The sequence below is a fragment of the Dendrobates tinctorius genome, unplaced genomic scaffold (assembly GCF_039654945.1).
Source record: "Dendrobates tinctorius isolate UK_male_01 unplaced genomic scaffold, ASM3965494v1 ptg000028l, whole genome shotgun sequence".
NCBI classification, from domain to species: domain Eukaryota; kingdom Metazoa; phylum Chordata; class Amphibia; order Anura; family Dendrobatidae; genus Dendrobates; species Dendrobates tinctorius.
This window is the reverse complement of record NW_027361696.1, coordinates 22026065-22046123: the sequence shown is the minus strand read 5'-3', so window position 1 is coordinate 22046123 and position 20059 is coordinate 22026065. Positions and strand designations below refer to the sequence as shown.

Below are 20059 nucleotides of genomic sequence, written 5' to 3'. Positions count from 1 at the left end.
ATCTGCCCACCTACGTTCTGGTGGGGTTGGGGTTAAAAATTATGGGACCAATGGGAGTAAGAATGGGTAGCCCAGCCCCTTCCTGTGGGATATATAGCAGTGCATCCGAGGCCGCCCTCCCTCTTTCCTCCTTGGGCACATCCTGGAAGTGCTTGTCCCACCCTCCCTCTCTATTATGTTTATTATTAATGTTCCTTTTTGTTCTGTTTTTTTGTAGTTACAAGGCACAGCGGTAAAAGAAGGAATGGCACAGAATTACGGCTTGCTGGCTGACTTGCCTGCGTATATGGAGCAGGCCATTTAGCGGCAAGCGCGTGTTAAGAGAAGTTATGTGCCTTCAAAATGGTTGTTTAACAAAGCATTTAATAAAGCTGTGACCGACCTTCACCCATCACTTGGTTTCTGAGTTGATTTATTATGGGGGGGGCAGAGGTAATGTGCATGGGTTTGTCTCTGGGTCGCAACAGTCTACCTTCCAGACTGACTTCCTCTGAGTATTCTTGCATGAACTCCTCAGGATCTAGTGGCATTCTTGACAATTCATCAGCATCTGCATTGCATTCCCCTGGCCTGTACATAATACTGAAATTAAAGTCAGCTAGTTCAGCTACCCGTCTTTGACCCGTTGCATTCAGTTTGGCTGTAGTGAGAATATAGGTCAAGGGGTTATTGTACATGTAAATCTCAAACTCTGTAATAGAGATAATCTCTAAATTCACAGATAGCCCATTTCAACGCCAGGAACTCCAATTTTCCAGAATGTAGATGGTAATTTCTCTCGGCGTTTGTCAATGTTTTGGAGCCGTAACCGATGACTTTCAATTTCCCATCTTGATGCTGATACAGGGCAGCTCCCAGTCCAACTTGAGAAGCATTACAATGAAGAACAAATGGTAAGTTGAAATCGAGATGTCCAAATATGGGTGGTTTTACCAGTTAATCCACTAGTTGTTCCAATACCACCTGGTGGTCTGATGTCCAGTCAATGGGCTGCTGGGATGAAACGGCGTTGTTCCTTTTAAGTCCGCTCCTGCCCGTGTTCTTTTTTTCCATGGGTGTTGTTGACACTGTCGTCCTCCCCAAGAAGAGATATAGTGGAGCGGCAATCCTGGAGAAGTTCCAGATATAATTGTACGATAGTAGGAGAGGAATCCTATGATCTGCCTCACCTCCCGACAGTAGAAGGCCGCTTATCTTATAAAGCCAGTACCAGAGCGATTTCTGCTGGGTCCATGGTATATCCTTCTCCAGACACAATTTTCCCTGGAAATCAGACTTGCCTTTTGAGCAGTTCACACTTCTTTGGGGTCACCTTAACTCTGTGTTGTTGATACCGCTGAAGTACGGTCCTCATGTGTTCAACATGCTCTCGGAAGGTTTTGTTCTGTACCATATTGTCATACAAGTACGGCTGACAGATATTATCCCTCAATCCCTCTAAACATGTCTCCATGCTACTCTGGAATTCTGCTGGAGCTGAACTGAGCCCAAATGGTATGCGGATCCACTCATATATTCCCAATGGTGTGATGAATGCTGTCAAAGGTCTACTGGACTCCACAACAAACCCTTGGTGATATGCCTTACCCTGATCGAGGACAGAGAACCAGGTACTTCCTGATAGGCTATCCAGCATATCTTGGATCTTTGGTATCGGGTGTCGATCAGGAACTGACTTTCAGTTTAGTTCCCGGTAATCACAGCAGAGTCTCAGCGTTCCATTCTTCCTAACACAGACAATATGAGTGGAATAAGATGACTTCAACTTTTGGACCCAACCTCTGTTGATTAGATCTTGTAAATATTCTTTCACTTCACGGTGTAATGGTTTCGGCACCGACATGTAACTTTTGGTTACTGGGGTCGTGTCTTTCAAATTAATTTTCAACTGCAACGACGGAATACAGCCTATATCAGAGTTATCTTTAGAGAATGCATGACACTCTTCTCTCAGCATCTGTTTTGCCACCGCTAGATCTTCAGCATACAAGTGTTGCAGGGGTACCAGGGGATCCCAGGATCCTGTGGCGGGTCGTGTAATTTCCTCCCCTGGTCAACTCCTGTTACTTGGTGAGGGGACTGAATTCACGGTAGACAACTGGGCAGGTCTCACACCGGCTGGATATACCGCTTTGACGGTTCTGATGTGACCTAACACAGTCTTTGGATCCAGTCTAATTTCATGTTTCGTGGCATTCATCACCGGCACTGTCACTAAGGCAAACCCACCAGTAGGAATCATAAGCACAGTCTCACTTTGAACTAGGCCTTCTGGAAGTTCATAGGAGTCTCTTGGCACGAAGAGCCTCTTCTGGACCTTTCTTTCCGGTTCCACCCAGACTCCACACCTCATTCCAACCATTTGGTTTGCGGGTATAATGGTTGGGTGCAGGCCTACCTTAACTTCTTTCAGGTCCATTAAGAAACTGATGCTCCTGTGTCTCTTGTAGCTGTTGTAGACGGAAACACACTTGGGGATAGTGCTGACATAGCTGTTTTACCTTATGTGTCGGTCTAGGGGGTGGTGAGATTTGGACTTGCTTCTTGGGCCTCCTCTGTGTCGCGGTTACCAGTCGCTCCACACTGGCAACATATTGCCTTTTAACCCAAATGACTGTGACCATTGGCATTCCTTGGCATAATGTCCTCTTCACCACATCTTAAATAATGGACACATACCGCACTCTGATTTGATGAATGGCACGCCTCACAAGCCGGGTATCTTCTGTTTTGGAGTGCACTACTGGGTCTGAGAGATACAGAGTCTGGCCTGGAATGAATCAACTCTTTTACCTCCATCAGCAAAGCTCACAGTTCTCCTATTACTTCTTCCCAGGCAGCTCTGGCTGTCCTCCCTTTTGTTGGTGGTTTAAGATCCACTCTCGGCAGTGGTACTGGAGGGTCTTCATCATGATCTTTGGACTGGCAACCAGGGGTCTCCAACTTCAGCTGACTCATTTTGGTGGTTGTAGAAGCAAAGTCCTTCTTTAACTCCTGTTCGCTCTCTGACTCCAAACTAGCTCCCCGATTCATCTTTCAATTAGGACATCATCCAGAATGCCAGGATCTTCTAGGTACTGTTTCAGCTGTAAATTAATATCTTTGCTGATTAAGTCCGTTCCCAACGATCTCAAGAATTTCTTCTGGACTAGCCCAGCATCAAACTTCTCCTCCGCTGCTACATCTCTACATGCGAACAACAGTCTATCCTTAAGTTCAATCGCTCTGAACAAGAAACTTTGGGGTGATTCAGTAGTGTTCTGTGAGATGTTAATGAGACAGTGGAACAATTATGAAGGACTCTCTTCTTTATTGTGCCCTTTTAAAATCATCTTCAACTGTGGTAGGGTTAATTGACTTTTCATCTCTAGCATACTGTCACGGTTCAGTCCTTGGCTGATCACTTTTATCACCCCCTCAATGATCTCATCTGGCTTGTAGCCTTTAAATAATCCTGCATCGATCTGGTGCAACAAGTTCATATAAGACAGTTTCTCTTTCTGCTCATACTCTCTTTCCTTATGGTGATTTGTGGTGTTGAAGAGTACTGTTTCCCTGATTTATCAAGCTCAAGCAGGTTAAAGGTTCTGTCAGAGTCTGTCACACATTCAGAGGGTTGGGTAGATTTCTGCAGTGCTGTTGTTAAGGCTTTGAGTTGTTGTTTCAATTCCTGTAGTTCTGTCTGCGGAAGGAGATTCCCGCTCTTGGTAATTGGTGCCACCCCTCCTTCTTCCAACTTCAACCCAGTTAGAAACTGTGTTAGCTCCTGGAGGAACGTCCTCATGAAATCTCCAGCTTCTTTCTCCCCCAGCTCATCTGTGTATTAATGGCTGCTACAAGTATTTGGAAAAACAAGATTTGATTTTATTTATGCGCTTTCCAAAAATTGATTACTTTCAATTTACAGTAGAGAGAAAAGCTCATTTAGACTTCTCTTCTGATTCCCACATGCAAACAAGGAAGGGAAGAGGAATCAAAGGAGCAACAATCAGGAATATGTCTGCACCACTGCCTGCCAATGGCAACCCAATCTGAAATAACTAAATGATGTAACAGACATATTATAGAAATGCGAATCCGGCAATTCTGATAAATACAGAGGAGCAAAAAAAATACCGGCGATGCCTCATGGGCAGATTTCCTAACATTGGCTCTGTATCACAGACCCGCAATCATCCCCAATGATACAAAGAATGGGTGATGTGGCTGGGAAGAAAGCAAAACCAGAAGAACAAAAGACCAAAAAGCTGTGAAAGCAGAAAGAAAAAAATGAATGAAATATCATATATTAATGTACTGATCAGTCCAAAAATAATTCCGTCTCTGATCTGTACAAACACATTATGATACTCGCTAGGAGCTAAGCGACATTTAATCACAGCAGAAATGGGGAAAGTTATAAGAGAATCGTCTACTGCAAAAAAGAACTCGCAAAATCAATATCACTATATGTGATTTATGTTCATAAAATATAAACATGAATTTCACTATAAAATTAGAAAAATATAGTATTTCAGTGTTCGACCCAAGGGTCTCGCACCTAAAGCCGTTTATACTTATCTTACATAGAGAAGTCAGTATTATAGCAGTTATATTCTTGTACATAGAGGGAAGTATTATAGTAGTTTGATTCTTGTACATAGGGGGCAGTATTATAGTAGTTATATTCTTATACATAGGGAGCAGGATTATAGTAGTTATATTCTTGTACACAGAGGGCAGTATTATAGTAGTTACATTCTTGTACATAGCGAGCAGTATTATAGTAGTTATATTCTTGTACATAGAGGGCAGTATTATAGTAGTTACATTCTTGTACATAGGGGCAGCATTATAGTAGTTATATTCTTGTACATAGGGGCAGTATTATAGTAGTTATATTCTTGTACATAGGAGCAGTATTATAGTAGTTACATTCTTGAACATAGGGGGCAGTATTATAATAGTTATATTCTTGTACATAGGGGCAGGATTATAGTAGTCATATTCGTTTACATAGGGGTCAGTATTATAGTAGTTGCATTCTTGAACATAGGGGGCAGTATTATAGTAGTTCTATTCTTGTACATAGGAGAGGATAGACGTGTGTTTGTGAGCTCCCAGCAGGGCGGAGGCATGGCTTCTGACCCAGGTGGAGGGGAGGGAAGCTGGGCTGATGATCCAGGGAAAGCCCCCAGCCTGGAGTGTGGCCTGCCGCATGGACCTGTTGGTAACGGAAAGCTGGAAATGGTGGCTGGTGAGTCTTCTGAACCTGCTTGTTATGTTTCTGGATTTAGTGCTAAAGTTACAAAGCAAAGTATTTTTTAAGCTGGAAATGCAAATCAGCAAATTAAAGGATGAAATTAAGAAAGAGACTGATCTAAAGATAAAACTGATGAAATGTGAGAGCCTGGATGTTTGCAAACGAGAGCTGGACATTCCAAAAGAAAACCTGGACAAAGATGTAAACTCTGTGCCCAGAAAGGAAACTTGGGCTAAGGAGTAAAAGAGAGGAGACAGAGCCCAGAAGGAGAATAGAAAACGCTTTATTATTAATAAGGACATTAAATATAAAACTGTGTACGGTGTGGAGCAAGGATGTCCTCTAAGAAATGCAGCACTTATATCAGCCGCACAATGTGAGGGGTCTGAGGCAGCAGACAATGCAGGGAATGCTGCAGAGGAAAGTGTGTCAGCAAATGAGAGGTTAACTGCAGTGGACTCTGTGTGCAGCAATGCAGTGAGCTCAGGTCCTGTGAGTGATTAAGTGCCCCCTGTACTGACACTGTGTGTGAGACCCCGCTCAGAGCTGTATGTGAGACCCTGCTCAGTGGTGCTAGTGAATGCTTGTCTGTAACAGATACAAAAATTATAATGGACTCTGAACCCTCCATGTCAGTGAATGGAGACCACACTGCAATAATAACGGACTCTGAACCATCAGTGGTAATGGACTCTGAACCCTCCATGTCAGTGAATGGAGACCACACTGCAATAATAACGGACTCTGAACCATCAGTGGTAATGGACTCTGAACCCTCCATGTCAATGAATGGAGACCACATTGTGCCACAAATAGTAGTGGATCTGGAAGTTTTTGCAGCACAAACACGTCAGTAATCATGGGGCCGGGGAGAGCTCCAGCATTGATCCTCCTGTGGTGGTGATTTCCAGCACTGATCCACCTGTGACTGGGGAAACCTCCAGCACTGATCCACCTGTGGCTGGGGAAACCTCCAGCACTGATCCACCTGTGGCTGGGGAAACCTCCATCACTGATCCACCTGTGGCTGGGGAAACCTCCAGCACTGATCCACCTGTGGCTGGGAAAAATCCAGCACTAATCCACCTGTGACTGGGAAAACGCCAGTATTAATCCACCTGTGGCGGCGGAAAACTCCAGCACTGACCCATCTGCTGACCAACATCAATTCAGGAGACTGTTCTCCAATGTCACAAGACTAGTGAACCCTCCACCTCAGAGGAGGAACGCAGTCAGGATAAAGTACACGGGACCAGAAGAGAACATCCCATACAGAATTTATATTGGAAAACTTCTACTGAAAGTGTTTATAAAGTTTAAGGCATCTGATGTCTACGCTCTGATCCATGTCCCATCCAGCAGGATCTATGACATCAACTTTAAGCTCCAGTGTGATCTGGATATGTTCTGGAACATCTATAATGACACTAGAGTAGATGAGATCTGGGATCATCTCTAGTGTATTCAGCTGTCTAAGCCACAGGAAATAACAGCCAATGTCCTGTTCCAGTCTGAGGTGGTGGAGCTGGCTGATCTGCAGCACTGGCTGAGGTGGCAGTGCATGGTGAGAAGTCATACCCAGAAGATTTATGATGAGGAGGAAATATGGAATAGAGGATATTCTGTGAAAATCCAGCTTCTACAAGAGAATGGTGTAACCAGACATCTGCCACACTCCTTCTACCTGAGCTCAGAGAAGGGGATATGCTACTACCCCAATCAGCCACGTCCGTGCCATAGATGTGGGGGCAGGCACCTCGCCATGAACTGCTCTCATGTCACATGCTCATTGTGTGGACAGTTCAGGCACACAAAGAACAAATGCACAGGATCCGTCATCTGTAACCTGTGCTCAGGACTCCGGCATACGTTTCGTGACTGCCCTCATGCAGAGCATACCAAATATAATGGCCAGACCTTGGAAATGATGAAAAAGATGTCACAAGAGGTACAGATGTTGTCCAAGAAGCCAGCACTGATGAAGTTATAAGTCACAGTAACAGTGAACCTGCTCTAGAGTCTGATATAATATTCATGGATGCTGCACTACTAGGACCACCAGCCACTGAAGAAACACCTAAAGTACCACCAGCCAGAGCTAAGCCACCATCATCCATTAAAGTAAGATCTAAGCAATGGTCAGCTACTAAAGTAAAACCTAAAATGCCAGTCACTGAAGTGTCCAGAAAACCTTTTGCCAAACTATCCAAGCTTCAGCCCAGTACATCTGTAGAAGCAGATAATCTGTCCGCAGTGTCCAGTGTGGATGAGGATGGTTTTGTGACCATAAAAAGAAAAAAAGCCTTTGTGGATTCCTCCAGAAAACCTCTGATCCTCCAGTGATGATGATAAGTACCGGATGTTGCAATGTACTGGGAAAAGAAGACAAAGAAGAAGAGGCACAAATGGAGCAAGGTTCTTCATACATCATAGAAAATGTCTCTGATGAGGTGGATCCTGACCCTCCCGTGTCCACGAAGAGATGGGGCACTGCAGGTGACAGCAGTGGAAGGAGGAAGAAGACTAGAAAGTCTAAGTGATCGTGATGCAGCTGAAAATAAGCTCCATTAATGTGAACAGTGTGAGGACTGGTAGCCGGCAGAGGCAATTTACCAGCGTTTGTCTGACGAGAGATCTGACTTCTTCTTACAGGAGACCTATCTGAAATGCAGTGCCCATGAGTATGCAGCCAAGAGAGACTGGAGACTAGGTCCATCATTCTGGACCTTCGGGCTGAAGAGGAATGACGGTGTGGGAATCCTCTTTAATACCATGGATGTCCAAATGGATAGTGTCCTGGAGATCTGTCCAGACTGCTGTCAGAAGCTGGATTTTACATTGGACTCCATCCATTATAGAACAATAAACATTTATGCTCCGCAGACCAGAAAAGAGCGGAGGGAACTGTTTTATCACATGAAGCCATATTGCTTTACCTCTAAAGTGTTTATATTGTGTGGGGATTTAAATAATGCATCTTGCAATGGGGATAGATCCAGCAGTCACAAGAAACTAAGATATGATGAGACATTTCTTAATAATTTAGTCCACCAGGTCCACCTAGTAGACCCCTATGGTTCCCACCATACCAGTAAGACGTATACATACCATAAGGGTGGTAATGCCAGCAGAATAGACCGGGTGTACATAAAGAGAGAGGCGAGATGTTCTCAGTACAGAATCAACCCTCTGGAGTTCTCTGACCATTGTATGGTGAGCGTGACGCTGGATCTGGCCCAAGCTGTGGTCTGTGGAAAGGGGTACTGGAAGGTGAATAGCCTCGTGATCCAAGATCTATGGTTCAGAGAGGGCTTCACCACCTTCTATAATGATCGTAGGACCACCCAAAGTATGTGTGATGACACAGTTGAGTGGTGGGAGACCATGAAAAGTGACATTAAGCAGTTTATTATATAAGCAGCCAGGTGACATAGTAATATGGAGTATATGAGATACTCTTCCCTGAGACTGCACTAGAGCTGGCTATATAGCAGGATGAATGGTGGTGAGGAGGTGGATGGACAGAGCATCAGTCATATAAAGAAGCCAATGAGGGAGCTGCAGTACGATCTCCTCAAGTCTCTCAAGGCGGAGGGACAGTTTGATAATTAGGGTGTCCATAACCCAGATCCTTTTATTGTCTGTAAAAACAGGGTCAGTAAAAAGCTAATCACTGGCTTGTTGGTTGAGAATGGGGTGGAGCAGTCACAGCAGGAGAAAGTCCACAAGATAATTGATAATTATTATAGAGATGTGTATAAAGGGTCTCATATTGATAAGGAGGACACTAAAGCCTATCTGAAGGGGGTGTCTGTTATGATTCGGTCACTGAGGAGGATTACCGGGAAATTAGCTAAGCAACCGGGAAACCAGAAAGGTTGGTAACTTAGCAATTGCAGACCCCTAAACCTAACAACGCAACTAGCATTAGCCGTGGGACGTGCCTACAATGCCCTAGACGCCTCGGCACAGCCAAAGAGTTAACTAAGCCTAAAGCAAGAAAGGGGAAAGCTAAACTGCCCTGGAGTAGAACCCCAAAGGAATAGATAGCCCCTAAACATATATTGTCGATGAGACAAAATGAGGCACAAACGCAGGCAGAAAATAGAGTGAGCAAATGATGGGGACCAAACTGTCTAGATAGGACAGAAAAGATACTGTCTGCAATCACGCAAAAACCCTAAAAAATCCAACACGTCTGATATACAAAAACACTGAGGCCACACGACCTCTCCTCCACTAGATCAGCATTCTGGTGTGAACTGGAAGCAAAGCAAAAGATACTAATATAACAGGGAATTTGCAATACTGAACATAATGACATAAGCTGTGACATATGAGCAGGGTCCAGCACAAATTCCAGCAGGGAATAATGCTGAACCCACACAGCAAAGCAGAAAGCAGAGAAGAGAAAGGCAAAAACGATATCAAATGCAAAAGATTCCAGCAAACAAATTACTTATCTGAATGATGCAAGACCAAGGAGGGGAAAAAGCAGACTTCACAATGCACAGGAAGAGAAACCAAATCACCAGCAGCAACTAAAGGAAGCTTGCTCACCTAAATCCTCCCAGTCTGTAACCCCTGACTTCCAATCATCGTCTTCAGGTGATAGACATCTGTCAACATGACCAGCTCCACTACCCGCAGCAACCACCAGAGGGAGCCCCAACTCAAGTCAGATCAAGAGAGTTCACCACAGGTGTCCCTACCAACATTAGACCCGATACAGGCAGATAGCATGATCGCTCCCATAACTGAGGAGGAGGTGAAGAAGAGCATTGACTCCTTAAAGGCCAATAAGAGCCCGGAGCTGGACGGCCTGACCAGCAAGTTTTATAGAGAGTTCAGGGACTTAGCTCCAGACCTGGTGCAGGTCTATAATGATTGCCTCTCTGCAGGGAAGCTTTTACAGTCCCAGTATAAATCTGTTCTGGTTCTCTTGGCAAAAAAAGGAAATCTAAAAGATATAAAGAACTGGCATCTATTGTCTTTGCTGAACACAGATTATAAAATTCAGGCCAAGATGTGGTATTATCGGCTGAGTGAGGTGGCGGGTGAGCTCATCATCACCAACTAGACGTGTGGTGTGAAGGGTCGGACGATAGAGGACTCATTGCTGTTGGTGAGAGAAGCTGTGACGTATATTAAGCAGCACCATGTGGGGGCGTATATTGGGGGCTGTGACGGGGTCAGCTTACGCTGAGTCGACTTTTCTTTAGAGTGGACCCTCTGGGTCGTGGCACCCACCCACGTAGGGCAAGCTGACCTTATGAGGAACCACCCTCTATACAGGGAGTGTCAGGGGCAAGACCAAGGGGGTGAGCCACCACGACTGCTGGCACCAGATGGCCGGCTCAGGTAGATACTAGGTTCGAGTGTCTGACGACAAGGACGAGCAGGAAGCAAGACAAGACGTAAGTTCAAGGTATCTTCATTAAGACAACTTCAGGATAACATTCAGTGCAAAAACGTGATAACAAGCAAACACGGCAAGGTGCGTGCGTGGGCACTCCATGGTCCATAGCATGGTACGTGCCGGATGGCATGCCTGGGTACAGGCAAAGGCACAATGGCATCGGACTCCGGACAGCTGGCAACGATCGACATGATCAGGGCATCAGGCTGCGGACATCAGCTCCGGACATCAGGCCGCAGTCATCAGGCTTACGATCTCTGGCAGCGATCGGCATGTTCCGGGCATCCAGAAGGCAAACCAGGGTTCAGGCAAGGAGACACGACAGATCTCCAGGCATGGTGCGTGTTAGGGAACACGCTGAGGTCCAAGGCAGGATTCCAGGCAGGGTGTGTGCTAGGGGCACACCAGGGTCCAGGGCAAGGTGCAAGGCAGGGTGCGTGTGTAGGGGACACGCCAGGATTCAAAGTTCAACAAACAAGACAGGATGCGTGTGAAGAGACACGCCAAGGCACAAGGTACAAGGCAGAGTCCTGCGTGTGCAGAGAGACACGCCAGGGTCAGGGTTCAAGGCAGAGTCCTGCACATGCAGAGGACACACCAGGGACAGAGTACAGTCAAGGACCTGTACGTGCGAGAGGGCACGACAGGGTACATGGCAAGACCTGCGCGTACTTTTACAAAAGCACGGGGAGGTATGCCATGGGGCAGGCGAGGGCCTGCGCGTGCTAAGAGAGGAGCAAGCAAACACAGTGCAGAGACAGCGTGAGTGCAAGGAAGCACAGAGAGCACAGCTGGGGCACTGACTAGGTGGACGGCCTGCAGCACAAACAGGCGGGCAAGACTCCAGCGAACCCGGCTGGGGCATAGCAGGCGACACAGCTGTCACTGACCGACGAGCACGGCTGAGGCACAAGCAGGCGGGCATGGCTAGGGCGGGCACCGCTGAGGCACAAGCAGGAGGCTAGGAAGGCCAGGCGCATGCAAAGGGCACATTAATAAACAAGGCGAGGCAAAGCGAGAAACAAGGCTAAGCTAGACAAGGAACGGAACACGGAGCGGAGCGTAGGCAGAAACACAGAGTCAGGTCAGAGCGAGAACAGAGCTAGCCATTGTTGCAGTGTTGCACCTTATATTTTACCGACTGCCACTGCAATTTGTCTTTGCACTATTGCACTTCAAATTCTATCTTGCCATATATTATGACACTATATTGTTAACATTTGCAGCCACTGTTGGTATTATTTTACATTCCATGTAAATAATATACATGACTCACTTGGCACTTTGTTTTTCTTTTTTTGAAATCCCTATGTAATAAGGCTATTTTGCTCTATATTTACTATCTAACCATATGTGATTTCATTGTTACCAGTACATAAAGATGTCTTTTTTATGTAGACCTCTTGGAGCTCATTCTGTCCATTTTTGTCCCTTTATGTAAATGTATTTTTATTTTATTTTATTTATTATTTTTTGTATTCAATAAATTTTTCATTTTATTATACTTTGGTTTCAGACTTCCGTTTTTTTGGTGTCTATTATAGTTTGAGGTGTGTCCTCTTTAATTTTGGTCTAATTTTGGGAATTAAATAGTGAGGGCTGCCTGCTGGCCCTGATAAAAAAAAGTGTAACTTCCAGAGTCCCTCCTTCATAAATTAAACCGCATGTGTCTGATCATGTCTCACACACCACATGGCCAGATAAGGTATTAAAATTATAAAATTACATTTTTAGTAGAATGTTTTTTTTCCCCATTGAAAGTAATTTAAAAATGCAGCAACGTGTGGAGGAGCATTGTTTCATTATTATTTATTTTGCCTTAAATACAAGTCATTGTCCTGGAGAGAATGTTTTTTTATCATTGTTTCCAATCAAATTCATTTTAACTGCAGTTTTGTATGTGTTATTGTCAGTCCATAAAAGTGGCGTAATACTCTGACAACATTGTTCCCAACAGCAACCAGGGATTCAGAGATGCTTCCAGGGGTCTTCTGCATGTGTTCCCATGCCATTTCAGTGCTGTTTCCATCGTTTTCAGCAATTTTTAGATCCCTCCAGACCTCGGCAGGGTGGGGTGGGTTGGGTGCTGGAAAAATGTTTGCGTTTCCCATTGACTTCCACTATACTTGTCACTTGGGTCGAGCAGCCGAGCATTACGATTTGCTCAACTCGAGTAATGAGTACACAAACATTTTGGTGCTCAATCACTAGTGGTGAGGTTGCAGCTCCGATATTGATGACATGGCAGCTCCGGTGGTAGGGAAGTGGCAGCTCCAGTTGTGGTGAGAAGGCAGCTCCAATATTGGTGAGGTGGCAGCTCCAATGGTGATGACGTAGCAGCTCCGATAGTGATGATGTGGCACCCCTGAGGATTCAGCCGCCACAGAGGTACTGCACCTCCTCCTGAGGTGTGGTGCCCCACCATCCAGGTAAGGTGGAGGCTCCTGACCACGCTCCAATACCTGCACCCATCATCACAAAGTAGTGCAGCAAAGCCACATTGCGGCTCCCTGCTTGGAGTGTAGCAGAGCACCTTTGGTGGCTCCCTACTTGGAACACGAAACGTGCTGGGAGGCGGGTGGAGTTAGAATACATAAAAGAGCGGGACGGTTTAGGATTTCAGTTCAGTGCGAGTGGAGTTCAGTGCGAGCTGAGTTCAGTGCGAGGAGAGAGAAGATCCCTGAGAGAGGGTTGGAGGAAGGAGGTGCTGCAGCAGGCCACAGTGACCTGGGTCTGCTGGCACGGGAAAGGAAGGAAAGAGAAAGACATTGCAGGAAAACCTGATCTTTCATAAGAAGGAAAAACTAGTACGGAACGTGAGGACAAAAGGGAACAGAGGACGTGGGTTAGAGGAGAACCCTGCCTAGAAGTTCTAAGCGCAAGGCTGGGGCCCGGTTCCCGAGGTTGTATGGATACTAATGGTCCTACAGCAGACACGGGAGGAGTAGTGGGCTGTAAATACACTACTCCCATCTAAGACTTGGGGGCACAACAGCAAGATTGATAGTGAGCTGGGACTTAAGAGCAAGGGGTCCCCGAAGCAGGCTACAGCTGTCTTCCGTACAAGGAGAGTTCATAAGAACATTGGACAGGAGGAACTCCAGTGTAACTCAGTACTGGGAGTACTTCATCTATAGGCGCTATAAGAGGAGACGTTCAGAAAGGCACATGTTGGTGGAGTGTTGGAAGGGAGTATTCCACCTGGCCTGGAGGTTGACTGAGTCCCTGACCCGGAGGACACGGCACGGAGGCAGGCACCTGTTTGCACAACAGACTGTGAGTAAAGCTTTCGAACTACATGCCCTGGTGTCCTCCACTTATTCCGGTGCCAACACACCCGGCACTGCTACATCTTGGTGCCCAACACCGCCTCACCTACGTCTCCCCTTGGCCCCCACATCTACACTGCCCTGGGACTACAGCTTCACCTGTGGGGAGCTTTTACATCTTTGCTGCACCATACCATCAGTCCCAGCGGATCTGCATGCAGCGTCGGCTTAACACCTCCCTTGCCGAACACCACAGGTGGCGTCACAAACTATTCATTCAATTAACCACATTCCACCATTCAATCTCCCTATTACTTGGGCGCCCAGGGCCACGGACCGGGTCACCGCTGCTGTGACACATCACGCTGATACCGGCCCGGTACCGAGTACCCCACAGCCCTGGGAGGGTGACCCAATGACATGGCAGCTCCGATGGTAGTGGCATGGCAGCTCTGATGGTAGTGAGGTTGTGTGGCACCTCTGAGGCTCAGTCGCCACAGAGGTACTGCACCTTCTCCCAAGGTGTGGTGCCCCACCATCCAGGTAGGTTGGAGGCTCCTGACCACGCTCCAACACTCGCACCCACACAATAGAGCAGTTCAGCAAAACCACATTGCGGCTCCTTGCTTAGAGAGAGGCAGAGCACCTTTGGTGGTTCCCTGCTTGGAACACTAGACGTGCTGGGAGGTGGGTGAAGTTGTGAATACATAAAAGAGCGGGATGGTTTAGGATTTCAGGGCAGTCAGTCAGAAGGAGAGTAGGAGAGGGGAAGCCACTCGGGAGGAGTGGGGATCCCTGGAAGAGGGATGGAGGAAGGAGTGCTGCAGCTGCCTCAGTGACCTGAGCCAGCTGGCACGGGAAAGGAAAGAAGGAGAAAGACATTGAACTGAAGCCTGAGCTTCCATAGGAGAGAAAGACAAGTACGGAACGTAGGAGTAAAAGGGAACACAGAGGTCGTGGGTTAGAGGAAGAACCCTGCCTAGAAGTTCTAAGCGCAAGGCCGGGGCCCGGTCCCCGAGGTTGTATGGACACTAATGGTTCTGCAGCAGACACCGATGGAGTAGTGGGCTGTAAATGCACTACTCCCATCTAATACTTGAGGGCACAACAGCAACACGGATAGAGAGCCTGGACTTAGGAGTAGAGAGTCCCCGAAGCAGGCTACAGCTGTCTGCCGTGCAAGTAGAGTTCTTGGGAACATCTGTCAGGAGGAACTCCAGTGTAACACAGTACTAGGAGATCTTCACACTTAAAGGCGCTATAGAGGAGACGTTCAGGAAAGGCACATAAGTTGGCTGAGTGTGGAAGGGAGCATTCCATCTTGCCTGGAGGTTGACTGAGTCCCTGACCCGGAGGACATGGCACAGAAACTGGCACTACAGACTGCGAGTAAAGCTTTGGAATTAAATGCCCTGGTGTCCTCCATTCCTTCCTGCGTCCGTCCGCCTGGCACTGCTACATCCCCTGCGCCGGACACTACACCGTCCAAGTGTCTCCACATCTATACAGCCCTGGGACAGCAGCCCTGCCTGTGGAGGGCTATACCATGCTTGCTGCACCACACCATCTGTCCCAGAGGATCTGTCTGCAGCATCGGCTTAACACCTCCCTTGTCGAACACCACAGGTGGTGTCACGAACTATTCATTTAACTACATTCCACCATTAACATCTCCCCTTTTTACTTGGGCGCCCAGGGCCACGGTCCGGGTCACCGCTGCTGTGACACACCCCACTGATACTGGCCTGGTACCGAGTACCCCACGGCCCTTGGAGGGCGACCCAACTTGGCGTCACGAACAGGATGACGAGACCCGATGCCATCGGGTTCTGTGCGCCTAAGATTTGTTGGACTTAAACCTTTTTGAGAATGTGCAGAAGACCCAATTTAATAGACTGTGAAATGAACATCAAAAATGGGCGTTGGCATGGAGAAGAAGGGCGTGACGAGATTGGAGGTCCTAGGAAAAGACCGCGAACAGTCTTGGGCCTCCCCTGCCTGAATTACTATGTGACAGCAACATGGCCCACCCCCCGAGGGGTTCGTATACTGGCTTGGTATGGAGGCGCTGGAAGAAGACGCCGCCCCAAGAAGGAGGGGCAGAAGCCAGTGGCGGGAAAGGGGCCGAGAGAGGAGGGAGAAGAATGCCATAATGGAAAGAGAAAAGAAGATAGAAGAATGGGGGGAGGAGAAGCCACTCGCCCCCAGGCCGCCACTGCGGAGGCTGCAACCGCTGATACATCCTCTGCAGCGTCCGCCACCACCTTACAACCGATATTGCCATTGGATGAGTCCCGTCCGGAGGAGATATATGAGGGCTCTGGAGCAGAACGGAGGGCCGGGACCGCGTCCCCGTCTGGACCGGGCGCGGTTGCACCGGCCTCCACAGACGACCCCGGCTGAAACCGGGCTTGCCCCTGCCCGAATCCAGCTGCGGTCCACCCCGTCCACAACTCCGGAAGTTGCGGCTGCCGCTTTCCACTACCAGGAGCCGGGACTGGAACCTCGCCTGGAGGCACAAGGTACGACCACCGCCCCAGACTTGACCTTAGTCTTGGGAACGGAACCTACCAATAGAAATGACCCAATTGACCTCCGCCGGCAGCCCCAGGCTGCCACCCGAGGTCACGATGGACACTGAAGAATCGGATTCCGAGGAACCAGTGCCAGCGCCGGCTGAGTCGCCAACAGCAGCAGAAGTGCCATCGGAGGTAGCGGATATGCGTCCCCACAGGCAGTAGACATTTCCATGGCCCTTTCAATTACCCCAACCAGTCCCTATCTCTCCCTGTGGGAAGCAGAGTACATGCGACTAGCAAGCAACCAGCAACAGGATGACGACACCCAAAGTATTACATCTGGCAGCAGTTCCCAAACAGCAGCTTTCAGAACCACCGGAGGGAACAACAACCACTAACTCTCGTTACCAAGGAGGGTTCATTTGCACTGTTGTGCCTTTTGTTCTATTTTTGACCATCATGGTTTAGTTTTGTTTTTCCAGAGTTGCCCTGTTTATTGGCAGCCTTTACTGTTGTGAGCTTATTTTCGGGTTTGCCTCTGGCTTCTGGTGAGGGTTATGGAGCTGGCTGTGCTGACAGAGGAGTAGTGAGTTCTCTATCTGGACTCCCTCTGTTGGTGAAGGGAGGTAATGAAGCTGATCTAAATGGCAGAGATCGGCCACCTGAGGAAGAGGACTGCGATTTGACATCAGGAGTTTCTGATTGGATTTAAAGCAGCCGACTCCCTAGTTTCTTGCTGGTGATTTTTCCTGACTGTGGCTCCTGGTTTCCAGTTTGGTTCCTGCCTCCCTAAAGCTAAGTTTTCTCTGCTATTGTTCATATGAGTTTTTGTCTGGTTTACTTAGTTTTTGTGTTCAGCCAGCCCTGGCTGGGACTGGGCTGAATTCCCATTTTTGTCTCTGATCAGTTGATCTCTTTTGCTCTGTCTTCAGAATATACCTGAGTGCTGATATAGTGATTTGAAGTCTAGCGACTTCAGGGCCTTTTTCTATCAGACGTGTTGGACATTCTTTTTGGCAGGGTTTTTTGCGTGATTGCAGACAGCAGCTTTTCTTTCCTGTCCTTTCTAGTTAGCGAGGGCCCCATCGTTTGCTCAGCCTATCTTTCTACCTGTGTCTGTGTTTTCATCTTGTTTCACCGACAATACATGTTGGGGGCTGTCTATTGCTTTGGGGTCTGCTCTGGGGCAGTTTAGATTTTCCCTTTCTTTCTTTAGGCTTATTTAGTTCTCCGGCCGTGACGGGGCGTCTAGGACCACCGTAGGCACGCTCCACGGCTACTGTTAGTTGTTGTGGATAGGATTAGGGGTCTGCAATCCGCTAGTTACCAACCTCTCCGGTTTTCTGGGCTTAGCTTGCTTTTTGCTTTTTCCTCCTCGGTGACTCATTCATAACACTTTACATTTGAACTGAGCGATCATGAACTTGGAGTGATCCAAAAACTTTTGTTTGTAAATAGTTGCACCTCTTTAGGTGCCCTCTCTTGGTTTTACATACAGACACTTTGCGAAGATTACGTCTACCTCATTTGGCGCATGACTCCAATCAAAGGACACTGCAAGAGATCCCGGCTTGGAGTGGTGTCCAGCACTTACAAGAATTATTGAAAAGTTTTAATGTGAAGTATTTGATGATGTGTCTTATAAGAGTATTGGTAACTAGGAAATGGCTTTTATATAGAATTAGGAATGTTTTGATACAGAGATGAGAGATTTGAATAAAGAATTGAAAATGTATATGATGAACCAGGCATCACGGTTATCACTCAGAGTTGAAAGAAAGTAGAAAATGTGCACTAAAGAGAGAAAAGAAATGTGTTGATGGAGAATACTGAAGTGATAGAGAGTAACAGATAATAGCACTTTGAATTAAGTATTGTATGGAAAATTGCACTTTTGACTTAGGAATTAATAACTGTTTGCAACGTTCAAGAATGAGTGCCTCTCACATTGGGAAGTTTAGTATAAGAAATGTTTATTCAGCATTGCAAAAATGTGTATGTTCCTGTGTTGTCAACTTTGTATACCTTGCAGCCCGCAGACGTGCTGTGTTTAACGGGGCAGTATGTGGCGCCCCTGAAGCTCAGTCGCCACAGAGGTACTGCACCTTCTCCTAAGGTGTGGTGCCCCACCATCCAGGTAGGTTGGAGGCTCCTGACCACGCTCCAACACTCGCACCCCACACAATAGAGCAGTTCAGCAAAACCACATTGCGGCTCCTTGCTTAGAGAGAGGCAGAGCACCTTTGGTGGTTCCCTGCTTGGAACACTAGACGTGCTGGGAGGTGGGTGGAGTTGAGAATACATAAAAGAGCGGGATGGTTTAGGATTTCAGGTCAGTCAGTCAGAAGGAGAGTAGGAGAGAGGAAGCCACTCGGGAGGAGTGGGGATCCCTGGAAGAGGGATGGAGGAAGGAGTGCTGCAGCTGCCTCAGTGACCTGAGCCAGCTGGCACGGGAAAGGAAAGAAGGAGAAAGACATTGAACTGAAGCCTGAGCTTCCATAGGAGAAAAAGACAAGTACGAAACATAGGAGTAAAAGGGAACACAGAGGACGTGGGTTAGAGGAAGAACCCTGCCTAGAAGTTCTAAGCGCAAGGCCGGGACCCGGTCCCTGAGGTTGTATGGACACTAATGGTTCTGCAGCAGACACCGATGGAGTAGTGGGCTGTAAATGCACTACTCCCATCTAATACTTGAGGGCACAACAGCAACACGGATAGAGAGCCGGGACTTAGGAGTAGAGAGTCCCTGAAGCAGGCTACAGCTGTCTGCCATGCAAGTAGAGTTCTTGGGAACATCTGTCAGGAGGAACTCCAGTGTAAAACAGTACTTGGAGATCTTGACACTTAAAGGCGCTATAGAGTAGACGTTCAGGAAAAGCACATAAGTTGGCGGAGTGTGGAAGGGAGCATTCCATCTTGCCTGGAGGTTGACTGAGTCCCTGACCCGGAGGACACGGCACAGAAGCTGGCACTACAGACTGTGAGTAAAGCTTTGGAACTACATGTCCTGGTGTCCTCCATTCCTTCCTGCGTCCGTCCGCCTGGCACTGCTACATCCCCTGCGCCGAACACTACATCATCCAAGTGTCTCCACATCTACTCTGCCCTGGGACAGCAGCCATGCCTGTGGAGGGCTATACCAGCCTTGCTGCACCACACCATCTGTCCCAGAGGATCTGTCTGCAGCGTCGGCTTGAACACCTCCCTTGCCGAACACCACAGGTGGCGTCACGAACTATTAATTTAACTACATTCCACCATTCACATCTCCCCTTTTTACTTGGGCGCCCAGGACCACGGTCCGGGTCACCGCTGCTGTGACACACCCCACTGATACCGGCCCGGTACCGAGTACCCCACGGCCCTGGGAGGGCGACCCAGTTGCAGCTCCGGTGGTAGTGAGGTAGCAGCTCCAGTTGTGGTGAGGTGGCAGAGCTCTGGTATTGGTAAGGTAGCAGCTCCAATGGTGGTGAGGTAGCAGCTTTGATAGTTGTGACATGGCAGCTCCAATGGTAGTGTGAGGTTGCAGCTCCAATATTGGTGAGGTAGCAGCTCGAAATTGATGAGATGACAGCTCCAATATTGGTGAGATGGCAGCTCCACTATTGAT

At 47.6% G+C, this 20059-nt stretch overlaps 1 protein-coding gene across 1 annotated transcript in view; it reads left to right on the top strand.

Moving 5' to 3' along the window:
• Nucleotides 1-20059, top strand: part of NFKBID (NFKB inhibitor delta) — a 70683-nt gene that overhangs the window by 21684 nt on the left and 28940 nt on the right. The window lies entirely within an intron of this gene.